Consider the following 19858-nt stretch of genomic DNA (forward strand, 5'->3'; position numbering starts at 1 on the left):
TAATTTTTCCCCTTTTCACATGTTAAAGATTCCAATTGATAAAGTGTTTTTAGCCACAATCGGCCCCAACCCCAATTAATTTTTGTGGGACAGTCGATAGCATGCTGGACTTCGGGCTAGAATGTTGAGGGTTCGAAACCTGCTCCCTGCTTATTTCCTTACATTATTATGCCGGTCTCAGAGCAAATAGCCTGGATTGTTACTCCCATCTCGTTCCTGCTCCCTTCCATGCATCATTCTCCACCTGAGTGGCTCGCTTGTGGGCGTGCTGGCAGGATGTACTGTTTTTTATTCTATGCATATGAATTACAAATCAGCCTTTACTTAAATCCTGTTTCTAGTCTATTGTAATACATACATGCAGACACGGCATCATTCAAAGAATGGAGTTTGATAAACCTGGTGTTGGATATGACTGAAAAAAAACTTGATAAATAGCAATTTTCGTAAATGAACTTTATGACAAAAAAATATGCACAATCGTTTGTCTCTACATTAGCTAACATATTCCTCTCAATTGTAATTTGTTTGCTTGACTTGTTATGACGTTATAATTACTTCAAATAGCTTTCACCGTAATGTTTTGTCAGCCATCTTTGCTGATGAAAGTCACCAGGGACGGATTGCTTGCGTGACATCCGTCATTGGAACCACTCAATATGATTGGTCCTATGAAAACATTGAGACCCAAATGCATAATTAGGGCTCTACCTCCCCCTTGCGGTGGTCTAGAGCTATGAAGCCATGACACTGGGTACCTCTAAGTCTAAGCTCGCAACTTCTAAAGGAGGAGCCACTGTAGTCTCATCAAGGAACCTGCTCTTTTGCCTCTCTTGCACCATCTCTTCCTCTTTTGAGTATTAGGGCCTGGTCTGGAATGAGCAGCACATCCTCAGCTGCCGACTCCTTGAAGTAGAAATCTTCATCCAAATCAAGGTTAGTGATCGCTGATCTGATGTCTAGAAGCTGATTTCGACAGGAGCCTGTAAAATGTCCGATCTCCAATACAGCGCCATCTTCAAGGAGATTGGTTGAGAAGTCATTGGCGACAGCTCTTTTCTAAAGGCCATGAACATTGACAATTATTTTGGGCAATGCTGCTAGCAACAGAAAGGGGTATAAGACACTGGAGAAATGATGAGTAAAGAGTAACATGGACAGGAATAAATAGATTATACATATAAGACACCAGCATGGTGTCGTCTGCGTAGAGGTGGATCAGAGACATCATTGATGTATACAGAGAAGAGAGTCGGCCCAAGAATGGAACCCTGTGGCACCCCCATAGAGACTGCCAGATAACACATATGGAATCATGTAATATCCAAAAAAGTGTTAAACAAATAAAAATACAATATTTTTGAGATTCTTCAAAGTAGCCACACTTTCCCTTGATGACAGCTTTGCACACTCTACCTGCTGGGAGAATGACCAGTCGAGGGTTGGCATTCTTGGAGATTGACCAGTTGGTGACCTCTGTTGTAGAGTAAAAGGCATGTACAACATCTGGTATATGGTTTGCCTCATATACATTGTCTACTGCTATCATTTTAAATTGAGGACATAAAGCTCAACATGTAAGCAATGCCTGGGTTTATCTATTCTCTGCTTCAGGTGACAGATCCCCATGAGGCAAGTAATACCATTATACTGTAGGCATATGGCTGCATTGGCAATGCATGCCATATGATAAGCTGCAAAATTGATTCAGATAGCTGATATAATAAGACTGCTGATATACTGAGACAGAGTGACAATCAAATAAAACAAATTGGAGAACTCAACCCCAGACAAAGAGGAAATGTTAATTTGAGAATGCAACAAAGAAACAGAGACACAGAGACAAAACCCTTCCCTTCTTTATTGCAGGATTGAGATATGTGATTAATCGACATTGGCACTTTCAGTTTCAACACTTCACTTCAAATAATCATCACTACAAAATGTACAAATAAGAACTAGTATGTAAAGATTAAGCATCTCAGTCTAAACAACCATAGATAATTGGGTGGTAAAAAGTAGGCAATTATTACTGAAGCTAAAGTTGAATCAGGTGTATTATTGCTGGGCTGAAACAGATCCCAGAACACTCAGCAGACCTCCAGCAGAGTTGGCCTGCTCCAATCATAATAGGTTCATACATTGTGTGTGATGTTAAACAGTTTTTTTGTATACATGTGCTAACATATGTAGGCCTACACATACAACCCATGGCATATAGGTAGGCCTACCTATGTTAGCAAATGTTGTATACAAAAAACTGTCATCAACATCACACACAATGCATAAACCTATTACAATTGTTTCTTTTTCAGCCCAGCAATAACACACCTGATTCAATTGATCAAATACCGCTGGTATACTAAGTTGCAATTGAGAGAAGGTGTTAAAGTTCACAGTTAGCCATTGTTATGTAAATGATAGCTGAAAAGTCCTTGTGGCCTGGCTTTGGCCCCTAGTGAGAGCAGGTCCAGCGGAGATATGGCCCAGTGAGATACGCATGCCAGCCCGCATAGATGGAAACAGAAAAGTCTGAGCATTCTGTGTGAAACAGTGGGGTAAATCCTGTAAATTCTATATCATTGGTCTCTTTGGACATTCATTGGGACCTCTCTCTTCATCTGCAAACACAGGGTTTCACAACATTTCGTATCTGAGGACTGAAAACATCACAAAGAAACAGGCTTCATCATATTAAAATTAGACACCAATGAATATTATTTTGCAATTATCTCTCTGGCCTCAAAGGTTTTCTCTAGGGACTGGAACTGGAGAATCTTTTCATAATGTCCTCCTACAGTTACCTGCACTATCCGGTATCCTTTACTGACAGCTGGAGCTGCAATTTCACTCTCTTCCTTGGCTGCAATCTAAAAATGCATTTGGAGACATTTTTTAATTTACAATGATTACATCACGATAGCTAGTTTATACAAAGTTAACTAGCTGATGACATGTAATTCCCTTAGCTAAACAGTGTGTAATGCTCAGTTGAGTTAGCCTACAAAGAGGCATACTTCTAGTACTGTAATGCATAGTTCTTTTACATTTTCAAAAGGCATTTACTTACTTGAATAGGTTCTCCCACTGCCTCTGTTTTTTGAGTCCTTACAAAAACTACATTTGATTCGATTTTATTTTTCTGGTGGTAGAACAACTCAACCAGCAGCCATGTGGACGAATGGTGCAATGCAAAATGTGTTTGTCACTAGATTAGTTTAGAACGTACTGTATTGTGACTTGACCAGAGTAATCCACTTTCAGTTTAAATAAATATAAATCGCAGCTGTTGGCCACATTTGATAAGTTGAAAACTAGCACTTGAAATTAGAACACGCAACAACTCTTTACAAAATGTGTCCTACCTGGACAGAAAACAGTGATACACACATCTAAAACAGAAAACAACATGTAAATGGATATAGCTAGCTAACAATCTATGTGGCTAGCTAGCCAATTTAGCCAGTATGTCTCATTGACTTTGCATGAGCTCCTGTTAGCAGGCTAACCAATTAGTGTGCACCCCACCATGCATATTTGTCAGTTAAACATGACAAACGGAAACAAAGTATGTATGTATTAACGCATCATGGTCATATATTGTAGTGGGGAAACAACTGAGATGTGAATGGCCAACATTTCACTGAGAGTTGATTTTTTCACTTGAGCTCAAAAATGGTCCCCATGTTTTCCAAGATATTTTAAAATGGCAGAATGATCACATGACAAATATCTGTGCTCTGATTGGAGGGTTTCAAAACATTGCTAACTAGGTGGCACTGCTGATCAAAACTCCCCAGATAATGAAAGGTTACTCATTTTCAATGGCAAAATGTTGCTGTAACCATTGCCTGCAACACTGCTCCAATAATGTCTATCTGCGGTTACTACATGCAGCACCCACTGGCATTGAAGCTTCTAGTGCTGTCTCTGGCCCACACTCCAGCACAGTAGGTGGCGGTAATGCACCAATATTAGATACCAACCACCGAAAAAACCCACAGAAGAAGGAGGCAGACAGCTAGCTCGACACCTTCGCCCCTGCCTGCCGAACACTACGTTCCCTCAGTTCCGTTATCGTTACGACGAGGGAAGTAGCTAGCAAGTGTGACCAACTGAACTCGCATGGCACTATCGGGTAGTTTTTACCCTCGCCGTAACGTTAAAATAACTGCAGAAAAGCAGTGCTTTTTTTGGCTTTGGGGGAAAAGGACACTGTGCCGGTGTCCAAGCTAGTTAGCAGCCTCAAAGGCAGTGTAATAAGTGACGCGTAGTGTGGAGCAGCATGTAGTGGGCGCGGCATGTAGTACACGCAGATATTGTAGACCCTACTCCGTTGCTCGGCAATATTGCCCCCAAAAATGTACATTAGTCCCAATTGCTATTAAATTGAACTATGCAGCCCAAACTGCATGTTGGGAAAATAACCCAATGGTTACCCAATTGGCTCACAGCAAAAAACGTCACCTTTTTCAAATACAATGTTGTTGTTGTCTGCTTGTTTAAGTCAATTACAAAACAACACTGAACAAAAATTTGAAAGCAACATGTAAAATGTTGGTCCCATGTTTCATGAGCTGAAATAAAATATCTCAGAAATGTTCCATACACACAAAAAGCTTATTTCTCTAAAACATTGTACATAATTAAGTTTACATCCCGGTTAAGCTACATATGTTAACGTGGGCTATTTTGAGCACTTTTTTTACCTTGTTTTCATTGCTTTACTGGGAAGCTTAGCAGAAGTAGATGTTCTCATGTTATTTATAATAGTTCAGGGTGAGCTGCACAACGTGGACATCGTGGCCATATCTTTTCATTTATGCATGTCAAAATATCACCCTTCGTGTTTAAATAAGAAATAAAGCCTTGACAAAATGCAGGCAGTGAAGACAGCCCTCCAGCTGTGATGAAGAGGATCTCATTTCCCTGCGACATACAGAAATGGTTAAGCAGCGTGTCTCAAGTACTCTTTTACTGCTTCTTATCTACTGGCAGATGTCATGGAACCAGCCTCATGTTCTGAACATTAGAAGGAAATAGTACACAACGGGGGAAGGGACCGACAGAGAGATAGATGGGGAGTAGGATCAGGGGGAGAGAGAGAGATGGTGGGAGAGAGCGAGAGTTAAGCGGAGCGACACAGGGGAACCCAAGAGCAGACTCAGATGAGGAAACAGGGATGATTGAACCAAAATATTTGTTACACAGAGAGACATGGAGTGCAGATCCGGGGAAGCTTGGATGAGTTGCAGAAAAATCAGATGTGGAGACTGAGGTTGGCTGAGTACAACAAGGTAAACAGATCCTGAGGGGAATCCAAGGTGGTGATGGTGAGTAAAAACCAAAGCAAGGTAGTTGGGTGGTGAGATGTGGAACAGGAGACAGAGAGGTAACTGCAATGAGAGGATTAACTGTCAGGCACGGAAACAGCTACAACAGAGTAACATGATCTTGAGTAATCATAAATGGCTAGAATAATAACTGACTGAGCAGAGACTACGATCTGGCAGAGTGGAAGTGGCAGGACTGAGTATTTGTAGAGGTCTTGATTATGGAACGAGTTGCAGCTGGAAGGGATTTGCTCTGACTCCAGCACACCTGTCTCCAACCACACAATCACAACTAGAGGGAGAGAGAGTGTACTGGGGGAGTAACTGCAGGTTAAGACACCGGATGAATACCAGAGGGCGTAGCAGGAGCAGATGTGACAGTGAGAATCTCCTCATAGTAAACATCACACAACCATTGATGTAAGAAATTACTTATGAACTAGCACTTGTTTTCTAAGACAACAGACACACTTTCAACGTCTATTTGACATTGGTTCAACGTAATTTGGTTGAAATGATAATTGTGGAAACAACTCATTTGAAATGCAGATTACAGTCCAAAATAAAACTAACATTTAAATTGAACCTGGGTGTCATTACAGACATCTCATCATGGAGCACTGCTCATGTCAACATGCGGTTTTTGTTTGATTACTACATTAAGGCCATGATACATACTTGGAGTCAGTATTCATGTCATTCTAAGGAATTCCCCTCAACCATGCCCACAAATTGGAGAAAACAAACTTTCTTTCCCTTTGACCCCCAATGTAAAAGAGCCAACTTCGTCTAAGATTTTTTGTTTTACAGAAATAACAAAATAACATTGTGTTGTTCAATGTAACCAGGTCCAAATTCCCGACCTACGATTTGCAATGCTTCCACGGAGGGAAATAGAGGCTGTGAGAACATCCATGTAGCTTCAGGCAATTCGGTGTGAAAGAGAGGGAAATTGTGGGGACCTGGCAGGGAAAACATCTAATCACAGGTAAGACATTTAACTTGTTTTGTATAGTCCGTTTGTAACTCCACTCACTCCTTTGTAGCTTTATAGTCCATTTGTTTTGTATTGTTGGTCTTCGCTGGCTTATTGTCATCGTTGGTATATCTAGCTAGGTAGCACTCACATGACTAACGTTAGCTCTGTCATGAAAAGGGGCATGAGGGAAGCCCTGCAATATGAAGTTTTTCTAAGAAGTGAGAATGCTTGGGAGCAGGCAATGTTGAAAAGTAATCTTTAGACCTTTTAGTTTTGTTAAATGTACGCTGAACAGAAATGTACTAAACATGCAACAATTCCAAAGATTTTACTGAGCTACAGTTCAAATGAGGAAATCAGTCAATTTAAATAAATTAGGCCCTAATCTATGGATTTCACATGACTGGGAATAAAGATACCTTTAAAAAGGTTGGGGGGCGTGGATCAGAACCTGTCAGTATCTGGTGTGACCATTTGCTTCATGTAGCGTAAAATGTCTCCGTCTCATAGAGATGATCAGGCTATTGATTGTGGCCTGTGGAATATTGTCCCACTCCTATTCAATGGATGTGCAAAGTTGCTGAATATTGGTGGGAATTGGAATACGCTGTCGTACATGTCAATCCAGAGCATCCCAAACATACTCAATAGTTGACATATCTTGGTGAGTATGCAGGACATGTAAGAACTGAGACATTTTTAGCTTCCAGGAATTGTGTACAGATCCTTACAAGATGGGCATTATCATGCTGAAACATGAGGTGATGGCAGCGGATGAATGGCACGACTGGGCCTCAGTATCTCATCACAGTATCTCTGTGCATTCAAATTTCCATCAATAAAATAAAGTTGTGTTCATTGTCAGTAGCTTATGCCTGCCCATACCATAACCCCACCATGGGGCACTCTGTTCACAACTTTAATCTCCACAAAACGCTCGCCCACATGACATCATACAGGCTGTCTGCCCGGTACAGTTGAAAAGTCATCCGTAAAGAGCACACTCATCCAGCGTGCCAGTAGCCATCGAAGGTGAGCATTTGTCCACTGAAGTCAGTTACAACGCAGACCTGCAGTCAGGTCAAGACCATGGGGAGGATGACGAGCACGCAGATGATCTTCCCTGAGTCGGTTTCTTCTTCGGTTGTCTAAACCCACAGTTTCAGTGGCTGTCCGGATGGCTGGATTTTGGAGGCTGTCTTGGTTACACGTGGTCTGCGTTTGTGAGGCCGGTTGGACGTACTGCCAAATTCTCTAAAATGACATTGCAGGCAGCTAATGGTAGAGAAATTAACATTAATTTCTCTGACAACAGCTCTGGTGGACATCCCTGCAGTCAGCAGGCCAAATGCATGCTTCTTCAAAACTTGAGACATGTGTGGCATTGTGTTGTGTGACAAAACTGCACATTTTGGAGTCACCTTTTATTGTCCTCGGCACATGGTGCACCTGTGTAATGATCATGCCGTTTAATAATCATCTTCTTGATATGCCACACCTGTCAGGTGGATGGATTATCTTGGGACAGGAGAAATGCTCATTAAAACCTGTTAAGGATCTGCCTCTTTTTTTAAATTTTCGCCTAAAATGACATACCCAAATCTAACTGTCTGTAGCTCAGGCCGTGAAGCAAGGATATGCATTTTCTTGGTACCATTTGAAAGTTTAACAATTTGAAGTTTGTGGAAATGTGAAAGGAATGTAGGAGAATAACACATTTGATCTGGTAAAAGATAGTACAAAGATTAAACCAACCATTTTTTAGTTATTGTAACATTATGAAATGCAACAGAATGGCCATAATGTATTATTCCAGCCCAAGTGCAATTTAGATATTGGCCACAGCAGTGTATGTGCAAAGTTTTAGTGTGAGCCAATGAACCATTGCATTTCTGTTAAGATTTTTGTGCCAGGACTGCCCAAATGTGCCTAATTTGTTTATTAATAACTTTTCATGTTCAAAACTGTGCACTCTCCTCAAACAATAGCATGGTATTCTTCATCTGTAATAGCCACTGGACATTGGACAGTGCAGTTAGATTAACAAGAATTTAAGCTTTCTGCCCTTATCAGATATGTCTATGTCCTGGGAAACATTTTTGTTACTTACAACCATATGCTAATCGCATTAGCCTACGTTAGCTCAACCGTCCCACAGGGGACCCACCAATCCTGAAGCAATTTTAATGAAATCAATAATTTTCTAGTAACATATGACATTCATAGTCTGACTCTCTCTGAAACTCACTTAGATAATACCTTTGATGAGACAGTGGTAGCAATACAGAAAATGCAGAAATGCCCGTGGTTGAGGTTTTACTGTTTATATTCAGAACCACATTCCTGTAAAGATTAGAGAGGATCTCATGTTAAATACTGTGAAAGTAATATGGCTACAGGTTCATCTGCCTCACCTAAAACCCATTCTTAGAGGAAGCTGCTATAGACCAAGTGCTAACAGTATCTGGATAACATGGGTGAAATGCTTGATAATGTATGTGATATCAACAGAGAGGTATATTTACTGGGTGATTTACATATTGACTGGCTCTAATCAAGCTGCCCACTCAACAAAAATCTTCAAACGGTAACCAGTGCCTGCAACCTGGTTCAGGTTATCAGTCAACCTACCAGGGTAGTTACATACAGCACATTAATGAAATTATCAACATGTATTGATCACATCTTTACTAATGCTGCAGAAATGTACTTGAAAGTAGTATCTAGATCCATCTGATGTAGTGATCACAATATAGTCGCCAGAACTAGGAAAAACAAAGTTCCAAAGGCTGGGCCTAATATAGCGAATAAGAGGTTGTACAATACGTTTTGTAGTGATTCCTATGTTGTTGATGTAAAGAATATGTGTTGGTCCGTGTTGTGTAATGAGGAGCAAACAGACTTGGCACATTTATGAAATTGCTTATCCCAGTTACTAATAAGCATGCGCCCATTAAGTAAATGACTGTAAAAAACTGTTAAGTCCCCGTAGATTGATGAGGAGTTTAAACATTTTGTGCCTCATTATTGAGAGATGAGGCAAAAGGAATGGCAAATAAGTCTGGCTGCACAACCAATTGGAAAACGTACTGTAAATTGAAAGATCATGTGACTTAACTGAATAAAAAGAAGAAGAAACTACACTACACAGACGTCAACCTCTGTACCAGGCTGTGTCAGAGGAAGGCCCTAAAAAGACTCCAGCCACCCTAGTGTTAGACTGTTCTCTGCTACCACACGGCAACCGGTACCGTAACGCTAAGTCTAGGTCCAAGAGGCTTCTAAACAGCTTCTACCCCCAAGCCATAAGACTCCTGAACACCTAGTCAAATGGCTACCCAGGCTATTCACATTGCCCCCTCCCTCCCCTCTCCACACCACTGCCACTCTCTGCATGCATAGTCACTTGAATTAACTCTACCTACATGTACAGTACATACTACCTCAACTAACCGATGCCCCCTACATTGACTCTGTACCGGCACCCCCTTGTATATATTGTTATTTTTTTTACTGCTGCTCTTTAATTACTTGTTGTTTTTATGTCTTATTCTTATCTGTATTTTTTTTAACTGCTCTGTTGGTTAGGGGCTCGTAAGTAAGCATTTCACTGTAAGGTGAAGGTGTTGTATTTGGCGCATGTGACTAATAACATTTTATTTGATTTTGATTTGTACCTGCTTGGAATTATGTTATTTCAACCAGACTTCAACCTGGCTGCATTGACATATTTTCACCCAGGTTTTCTCTGCTCTCTCTCTCTGGCAATCAAGGCCAACTGTTTATTGCTCTGAAATCCTTGACCTCCTCATTCTCATGATGCTGCAGTCGTCTGGCTGTGTGCCATCTTATTCTCCCCCTCTCGAAGGGCTGCTAAGTAGGACCACATCTGAGTTTAATTGTAGCCCAGGGGCGTAAAATTTAATGGTTTAGGACTCTATCCTACCAGGTTTCCCTTTGTCTCTTAAAAATAGACACTCATTCTTTGTGATCGGCCGACATTGTGGTGACAGAAATACAGAGTCCTCATCACTTCTTTTACCGTGATATTTTTAAAGGCAGGTACTGTGGGATCAACCAACCTGCATGTGGGTCGTTTCTGCCTTGCATAGATATGACGGCTCAATGTCAACAATGCTCTTATTGGGGGAGAACTATGGAGGACGTGTTGGAGTGCATAGCCTTTTATCACGAGTGACTGTTTCCAGTCTGTACAAAACTGCTCCTTAACTAACATTGGCATCTCTATGCTAGAGAGAGCGATAGAGAGAGGCAGAGTTGTTTTGATGTCTTCGACAAACTCAGCCTCGCCTTGTCCTTACCCAGCAGCAATCTGAATGAATGTATTCATGTGAATCTCCAGGCAGTGTACTCTGGCCGGTCAAGGCTACGGCCCTTATCACTTTGACGAATTGAGAAACTCACAAGGTATCGAATAAAAAAAACAGAGAATAGCCTTATTACTGTAATGTAAAGCTGTGAATCTCTCAGGTCTTGACCACTACCTCCAGAGGTAGTGCATGACATTCTCCTGAAACCCCCCCCCCCTCCAAGTGGGGCAGTGTAAACAGAATTGTCTCGTTGAGTCCAACACACCTACAGCAAAAAATAATAGCAGAACAATGTTTTTGAAACAGCTGAAATCTTTAGAAATGATGCTTATATTTGAGACTTCTTATATTGAGTTTTAACCTGGAAGGGGAGTGTAAGGGGAGCATGACGTGCAGGATGGATCTCACATGACTTGAGGCTTGGTAATGGCTGGTGGCCTCTGCTGAGATTAGCTGACAGGCTGGGGCTGAGGGTAACTCGCAGGCTAGGGGTAGCTGGTAACTTGGTAGGGCTGGGCTGATTTCTGAGCAGGGGCTTGGTAGGGTTGTCCCGTAGAATGGTAGGGTTGGGCTGGGGACTGGTAAGGCTGAGCCAAGAACTAGTAGGGTTGAGCCGGGAACTGGGCTGGAGGCTAGTATGACTGAGCCGGAGGCTGGTAGGGCTGAGCTGGGGCTTGATAAGGCTGAGACGGGCCTGGCAAGGCTGAGCTGGGGATTGGTAGGGCTGAGCCGGATACTTGTAGGCTGGGCCAGATACTGAGTGGGGGCCTGGTAGGGCTTGGCCTGTTGGTGGGATGAAGCCTGATGACGGTAACTGGCAGCCTGGAGAGCGTAGGGGGCCTGTGGGTAGGGTTAGCCGCTCTGGTAGGGGCTGGATTTACCGCTTTGTTGGCCTTGGTTGGGCCCTGAATGGCTTTGGTTGAGGCCTGGATGGCCTGGGTTTGAGGTTGAGGCCTGGATGGCCTGGGTTCGGGTTGCGGCCTGGATGGCCTGGGTTAGGGCCTGGATAGCCTACGTTGAGGCATGGATGGCCTGGGTTTGGGTTTAGGCCTGGATTGAGGCCTGTGTGGCCTGGGTTGAGGCCTGAATGGCCGCTTAGTTGGCCTGGGTTATAGTATGTGAGCGGAGCAAGGAGTGTAGCGTGCCCAATTTGACTGGAGCATGGAGCGAGTTTCCCAAAGGCTGGAGCGTCTTCAATTTTGCTCCAGTAGTGCTCACTTTGCGAGTTCAGGGCATGCCCGGCCAGCATGCATTTGTACTATACTTGTGTACTGCTGTAGACCTTGTTTTAGCTATTGTCATGTAGTATGCTACTGTAAATATTTTATAAAGAAACTGATAAAACACACAGGTGAAAAACCAAGGTGACTTACAAAGATGGGGATGACCAAGAGCAAGAGAGGGAGTGTGGTGATGTGGTGTCCACAACTAAAGAATCATTGTGGAATCTGAACAGACATATATCCCGAAAGCATGTTGGGTGTACTTACTACATGCACATGCTAACAGAAAGGAACGAGGTGGGTAGCTAGCTAAGTGTGTCATTGTAGCAAAGTATTTCTAAACAAAAAGCAGGTCTCTTAAAGGTTTTGTTCATTTTCATTCTATTATCTATACAATAGGCCATCATTGATTTTGGCCCAATAGGCCTGGCATATTACCTCTTTCAAGGATCCATTTTGATAGGGTTATTTTACCTAAAATACTTCAAGCCTACCTACAGAAAGAAAAACTATGCATCCCTACCCAACCTGGCAAGAGTGAACCGAATGGTATTTAGCATCCCCAGTGGCTCTGCAAGTGCTGAGAGGGTATTCTCCACTGCTGGATTGCTCTCCAGGCACCATCGCAAGAGTCTGAAGCCACAGACTCAGGCCAAACTCATATTTATTTAAATAAATTCAAAGGCACTGTAGATGGAGCCCAATGAGGCAATTTGTATATAATTCTAAGTCATTTATATCCTATATGTGCAATTTATAGACTATAATGATTTAATGTCCCTGCCAACCTAGTGTGTCACGATTCACAATTTATTTATTTGTGAGCATAGTCTTGCAATAATTGAAATAATATAATTGAATAATTAGGCTCCCTGTCTGGCTCCTGACCTACAGTTTTTAGAGTGTTTATTTGATGTTTAATACGACATGTAGCCTATTTGAAATAATGAGCACTTCTTAAAAGTCACATTTTCCTGTTGTTTATTAAAAGACTCTTCATTCAAATCATGTGGGTTGGTTTCAATACTTCAAAACCAAATGGAAGGTCCAGGTAGTCACAAAAAAATAGATGGGTGTTGGTTAAATTATGATTTTAATGAACAGAGATCATTTGGAGCTGCGTTTTTTTTAGCGGAGCCGTTACAAACTCTGCTCACATACTCTGGCCTGTGTGCCGCTTGGTTAGCCTGGATGGACGTTTTGGAAGGCTGGGGTGGTTTCTTGGTAGGCCGTATGGTAGGCCGTTTGAGAAGACAGTTGGCCGGTGTACCCTTCCCCCATCGCATTACCATCCGAGGTTTCGACACAAAGAAAAATAACTCAAGTAACTGGTAAGGGATGGGTGGGAAGCAACACAATGTGTGTGTCTGTAAGAACACATGGTGAGAGAAGGGTAGCCTTTGACCAATTTATTTGTATCTATAGCCAGAGGACTCCTGATATCTCCAATTTCTGACTTAAACTGTCATTGTCTAGTACTGTCCTTTTGCTAACTACGGTCATCTACTTTAAGTGCTCTGTCTTCCCAGGAGTCTACCTGGTGTGTGAACTGCTGAGTGATCATGACTTGCAGTTGATTGTTAACACATCAACCAGGAGTAAGGAAGGGCTGAATTGCAGGGGGAGTGGTTTCTCCTCTCCTAACCAATCCACAATTAGTACCGCGAGGTGTGCTCTTCCCCTCTGCTAGGCAATTAGTGTTAGTACTTCAGTCTCCGCTGTTTTCTCAGTCTAACGTACACTGCTCAAAAAATAAAGGGAACACTTATACAACACAATGTAACTCCAAGTCAATCACACTTCTGTGAAATCGAACTGTCCACTTAGGAAGCAACACTGATTGACAATTTCACATGCTGTTGTGCAAATGGAATAGACAACAGGTGGAAATTATAAGCAATCAGCAAGACACCCCCAATAAAGGAGTGGTTCTGAAGGTGGTGACCACAGACCACGTCTCAGTTCCTATGCTTCCTGGCTGATGTTTTGGTCACTTTTGAATGCTGGAGGGGCTTTCACTCTAGTGGTAGCATGAGACGGAGTCTACAACCCACACAAGTGGCTCAGGTAGTGCAGCTCATCCAGGATGACACATCAATGCGAGTTGTGGCAAGAAGGTTTGCTGTGTCTGTCAGCGTAGTGTCCAGAGCATGGAGGCGCTACCAGGAGACAGGCCAGTGCATCAGGAGACATGGAGGAGGCCATAGGAGGGCAAAAACCCAGCAGCAGGACCGCTACCTCTGCCTTTGTGCAAGGAGGAGCAAGAGGAGCACTGCCAGAGCCCTGCAAAATGACCTCCAGCAGGCCACAAATTACTGCCCAACACCCTGCAGGACGTTTGGCATTTGCCAGAGAACACCAAGATTGGAAAATTCGCCACTGGCGCCCTGTGCTCTTCACAGATGAAAGCAGGTTCACACTGAGCACATGTGACAGACGTGACAGAGTCTGGAGACGCCGTGGAGAACGTTCTGCTGCCTGCAACATCCTCCAGCATGACCGGTTTGGCGGTGGTTCAGTCATGGTGTGGGGTGGCATTTATTTGAGGGGCCGCACAGCCCTCCATGTGCTCGCCAGAGGTAGCCTGACTGCCATTAGGTACCGAGATGAGATCCTCAGACCCCTTGTGAGACCATATGCTGGTGCGGTTGGCCCTGGGTTCCTCCTAATGCAAGACAATGCTAGACCTCATGTGGCTGAGTGTGTCAGCAGTTATTGATGCTATGGACTGGCCCGCCCGTTCCCCAGACCTGAATCCAATTGAGCACATCTGGGACATCATGTCTCGCTCCATTCACCAATGCCACGTTGCACCACAGACTGTCCAGGAGTTGGCGGATGCTTTAGTCCAGGTCTGGGAGGAGATCCCTCAGGAGACCATCCGCCACCTCATCAGGAGCATGCCCAGACGTTGGGGAGGTCATACAGGCACATGGAGGCCACACACACTACTGAGCCTCATTTTGACTTGTTTTAAGGACATTACATCAAAGTTGGATCAGCCTGTAGTGTGGTTTTTCACTTTAATTTTGAGTGTGACTCCAAATCCAGTGTAATGGTTTTCTTCATCTGAACGAGGAGAAGCGGACCAAAGCACAGCGTGGTGGTTATTCATGTTTTAATAAATCACTTCACATGAACAAACTAACAAAAACAAGAAATGTGAAAACGCAAAACAGTCCTATCTGGTGCAAACACAGAGACAGGAACAATCACCCACAAACACAGTGACACCCAGGCTACCTAAGTATGATTCTCAATCAGAGACAACTAATGACACCTGCCTCTGATTGAGAACCATACTAGGCCGAAACATAGAAATACCCAAATCATAGAAAAACAAACATAGACTGCCCACCCAACTGACGCCCTGACCATACTAACTACATACAAAACAAAGGAAATAGAGGTCAGAACGTGACATCCAGACCTCCATGGGTTGATAAATTTGATTTCCATTGATCATTTTTGTGTGATTTTGTTGTCAGCACATTCAACTATGTAAAGAAAAAAGTATTTAATAAGAATATTTCATTCATTCATTTCTAGGATGTGTTATTTTAGTGTTCCCTTTATTTTATATGCAGTAAGTCATGAAGCAAGTGCACAAGGTGAGTTAAATAATAAACATGATGAAAATACAAAACAGGAGACGCGTACTGAATGTAACCAAAACCAATGCTGCCTGAAGACTGAGGCCGGTAATCAGGGTGGTGGTGAAGTCCAGGTGTGCGTAATGATGGGGAGCAGGTGTGTGCAATGATGGTTGCCAGATGTGCACAATGTGGGTTGACAGGACTGATGGATAGTAGATCAGCGACATCGAGCGCCAGAGGGTGGGAGCAGGACTAAGCATGACACTCAACGTCAGCCGTGTAAGTTGTGGTAGTGGCAGCGGTGGTTTCATCTGCGAAACAAAGACCGTTCTGCCTAGTTGTTCTGCAGAGTTATTCTAGGAAGGAAAGAGAAGACTCCACACCACTCACTTGAGTATTTTACCCAGTTACTTTCAGATGATCTAATTTCGCTCTTTTGAAGCTTTGTCAAGTATGTGTTTTCTGTACCTGTTCGCTCCTCTCCCTGTAGACTTTACAGACTCTCCCCACCCCTTGGCTGCAACCCTTCAAATTTAGTGAACCCTGCACACATAACCCATGTGGAATTCCTGGTCTCGGTGAGTGTTTGGAACTGCCGATCTGCAGGCAAAAATGCAGAGTTCATCTAAGCTTATCATGCCCTTCAGTTCCTAGACTTTTTGGCCCTGACAGAGATATGGATCACCCCATAGAGCACTGCTACTCTCTCTTCAACTGACTCTGTTTTCTCATTGTCTGAGAGCATCTGGTCGTCACGGCGGTGCCATAAGTGGAGATTTTCTCTTTTCTCCCTCACTTGAATTATATGCTGTCACTGTCACTTGTTCACACATGCTTAACATTCGTCAATTGTCGCCCACCAGGTGCACTTAGCGATCCTCAATGAGCTTGACACCTTGATAAGTTCATTTCCTGATGATTCGTACTGGTCGACTTCAACCTCCCGTTGGGATTTTGTACTACCACCTCAAACTCAACCTTCCTCCACGGGAAAGCCTGCTCGCGCCAAGACCTCTCCATCACAGTTGACAACTGCACGGTTTCCCCCCTCCCAGAGACCCTGGACAACACCCTGTCATTCTATGCATCAAAACAGTGACTCACTCAACAGTGACTCATACTTGAAATTCTTGTTTGAACAACTTACTTAATCGCTCAAGCGAGATACTATCTCGTTTGAACCCCTTAGTATCTCGTTTGAACCACTTAGTAAAAAAAAACTTGAATGAGTTATGCTGCTTGTTAGACCATGTAATGGTTGCTGTAGCCTTTAATTCACCGATTCCATTTCTATGATTATTAATTGACAATTCTTTGATAGCCTAAAGCAGGACTGCTTTTGAATGCCAGAGCACTATTATTTTATTAACTAGGCAAGTCAGTTAAATTCTCTGCAGCAGCTCTGGTGGACATACCTGCAGTCAGCGGCTCGAACATGTCTGGAGGGACCTGAAAAAAGCTGTGCAGCAATGCCACCCATCCACCCTGACAGACCTTGAGAGGATCTGCAGATAAGAATGGGAGAAACTCCCCAAATACAAGTGCCAAACTTGTAGCGTCATACCCAAGAAGACTTGCTGCTGTAATCGCTGCCAAAGGTGCTTCAACAAGGTACTGAAATTGGAGCGGGAGAAAAGGCCGACACCACTTTTTAAATCTGCTCGAATGACGTTGTGCTCCTCGCTCCACACTCAGCCATTTACATGCTCTGGCATTCAAAAGCAGCCCTGCTTTAGGCTAACTGTCAATGAGTAACCATATCAATGGATGGAATCAGCGAACCAATGGCTGCAGCAACCATTGCACAGTCTGACAAGCTGCATAACAAACTGGCCTAATTAGACAAAAATAATTAAATTGTTCAAGTCGTTTAAACGAGAATTCCATTTTCCATTCCAATTCCATTTTTATTTTTATTGCCTTGGACTTTGTGTAGATTTCTTCGGTTTCAACAGAGCCGAAATTCTGATATCCAACCAGAAACCCAAGTGAATCCTACATTTTTCCACGGTTCTCAGGTAGCAATTAAAATTGATTTACCTACTGGACCTGTCCTCTGTTAACTTAGTGTTTGTGTGATGAGAACTGTGCAAGCTTGTCATCTGTGTCAGCCAATTGCAACTCAAAATGTATAGTTTATTCCAGCTGAAAATGGTTGTGGCTGCTCACCTCATGTTCTCTGTTTCATTCACATTTCTTGAAGAGACCACCATTTGACACTTAATGGTGTCAAATGCCTTCTAATGCTGTCAAAATCTGACAGCACATGCTCAGTAGGTCTACAGGTGTAGGATCTTAATTTGAGCCAGTTGGCTACAGCAACAGGAAATGTGGATTATAATTCATGGACTTTTCATAATGGAAATGACAAACTTTAGAAGCCTTTTTAAACCTCAAAATACACTACACGTTTTACATGTTCTGTATTGCAGAAAGTTCTCCTGCAACAGGAGATCATTTTGGAGGTCGGGAGATTACAATGTCTGCTTTTGTTTTTATATCCCCACTGCAATTGGCCTTGACCTGTAAAAGAAATGGACTTCGACTCCAATGCTTGTCAGCAGAGCTTAGAGGGGCTTGTCAGAGAGGCATGCTTGTCAGCAGGCACGCTTAGAGGAGGATCATCTGACAGCGATCTGGGGGGCCTCCTCACAATCTATTATTGTGCTGGGGAAAGTGAGAGATTGAGATTAGAGTTCTGTCATCCTCCCTCACAAGCACTCGGGTGAAACTGAGACATATACAGCAGTTCCTAGTCCACGGGACAGTGAGGAGGAATGTGCTGATGTCCATTTTGGAGAAACAGAGCTCCCTGCTGTGTTAGGATGAGCCAGGGGCAGCTGGGGTTAATAAAGAAATGTTAAAGAACGTTTGAAGCCAACGGTGACAGATTCAATTATGGTTTCTTAGCCCTCGGCCCATTATTTTCAGTCTTTTGCCTTTTTTTTCAAAATTTTTGCCAACCTGCTACAGTATGTGATCTGGGTGTGTTCTCCAGGCTTTCATATGTGACCTCCAGACCCTCCAGGCTTTTGTGTGTGGTAAGACATAATATCTTAGTCCATGAACTGATTTCAGAATCAATTTTAGTTTTTGTACATATGTTCAATGTATTTGTGGTTTAAAACTACTAAAACATAGATGTACATTTGCATTTTAGTAATTATCCAGAGCGACATACAGTTAGTGCATTAATCTGAAGATAGCTAGATGGAACAAGCACATATCATAGTCATAGTAAGTGATTTTTTTCCCCCTCAATAAAGTAGCTATCAGCAAATTCAGAGCTTGTAAGGGGGAAGGGAAGTCTAGTGTGGGTGTTAGTTCACAAAATACAATTTTATTGGGGGGGGGGGGGGGTACGAGGTGGGTGCTGTGGGGGTTTCAGATGTTTTCGGAAGATGAAAAGGGACTCTGCTGTCCTCGCTTCCTAGGGGGAAGCTGTTTCCACCATTGGGATGCCAGGACAGAGAAGAGCTTGGAAAGGGCTGAACGGGACCTACCTTCCCGTAGGGGTGGGATGACCAAGAGACCAGAGATGGCAGAATGGAGGGCTCGGGTTGGGTTGTAGGGTTTGAGCATAGCCTGAAGGTAGGTAGGGGTAATTCCTTTTGCTGCTCCGTAGGCGATACCATGGTCTTGTAGTGGATGCGAGCTTCGACTGGAAGCCAGTGGAGTGTGCGGAGGAGCAGGGTGACATGGAAGAACTTGAGGTTAACTTCTTGACGCTACCCATCCCTTAAGCGGGATAATTGTCATCAGCAACCGCATAATAGCATAGCGCCACAGTCAACTAATATGACTAAAGAATATTCATTTTTTTTTTTTTTTTTTTTTTTAAACCAGGCAAGTCAGTTAAGAACAAATTCTTATTTACAATGACGGCCTGGGAACAGTGGGTTAACTGCCTGTTCAGGGGCAGAACGACAGATTTGTACCTTGTCAGCTCGGGGGTTTGAACTCGCAACCTTCCGGTTACTAGTCCAACACTCTAACCACTAGGCTACCCTGCCGGCTACCCCACTAGGCTACCCTTCATGAAATACCAAGTGCAATATTGCAAAACACAGCTTAGCCTTTTGTTAATCCACCTGTCGTCTCAGATTTTGAAATTATGCTTTACAGCGAAAGCAATCCAAGCAGTTGTGTAAGTTTATCGGTCGCATTAAGTACACTTAGTATCAGGTAGCTTGGTCACGAAAATCAGAAAAGCAATCAAATGAATCGTTTACCTTTGATGATCTTTGGATGTTTTCACTCACGAGACTCAGTTACACAACAAATGTTCCTTTTGTTCCATAAAGATGATTTTTATATCCAAAATATCTCAGTTTGTTAGTCGCGTTATGTTCAGAAATCCACAGGAAAGAGCGGTCATGACAACGCAGACGAAAAT

At 43.0% G+C, this 19858-nt stretch overlaps 1 long non-coding RNA gene across 1 annotated transcript; it reads right to left on the reverse strand.

The window, feature by feature from the left end:
* Window positions 1-2557: 2557 nt before the first annotated feature.
* On the reverse strand, window positions 2558-3655 carry LOC110536624 (uncharacterized). The gene is made up of 3 exons (XR_002475492.3): window positions 3071-3655; window positions 2805-2870; window positions 2558-2660 (listed from the first exon to the last, which is right to left on the reverse strand). It is a non-coding gene; the product is annotated as an uncharacterized LOC110536624 (long non-coding RNA).
* Window positions 3656-19858: the final 16203 nt, after the last annotated feature.

The sequence above is a fragment of the Oncorhynchus mykiss genome, chromosome 11, assembly GCF_057628025.1.
Source record: "Oncorhynchus mykiss isolate SJ-2025 chromosome 11, ASM5762802v1, whole genome shotgun sequence".
Lineage (NCBI taxonomy): Eukaryota > Metazoa > Chordata > Actinopteri > Salmoniformes > Salmonidae > Oncorhynchus > Oncorhynchus mykiss.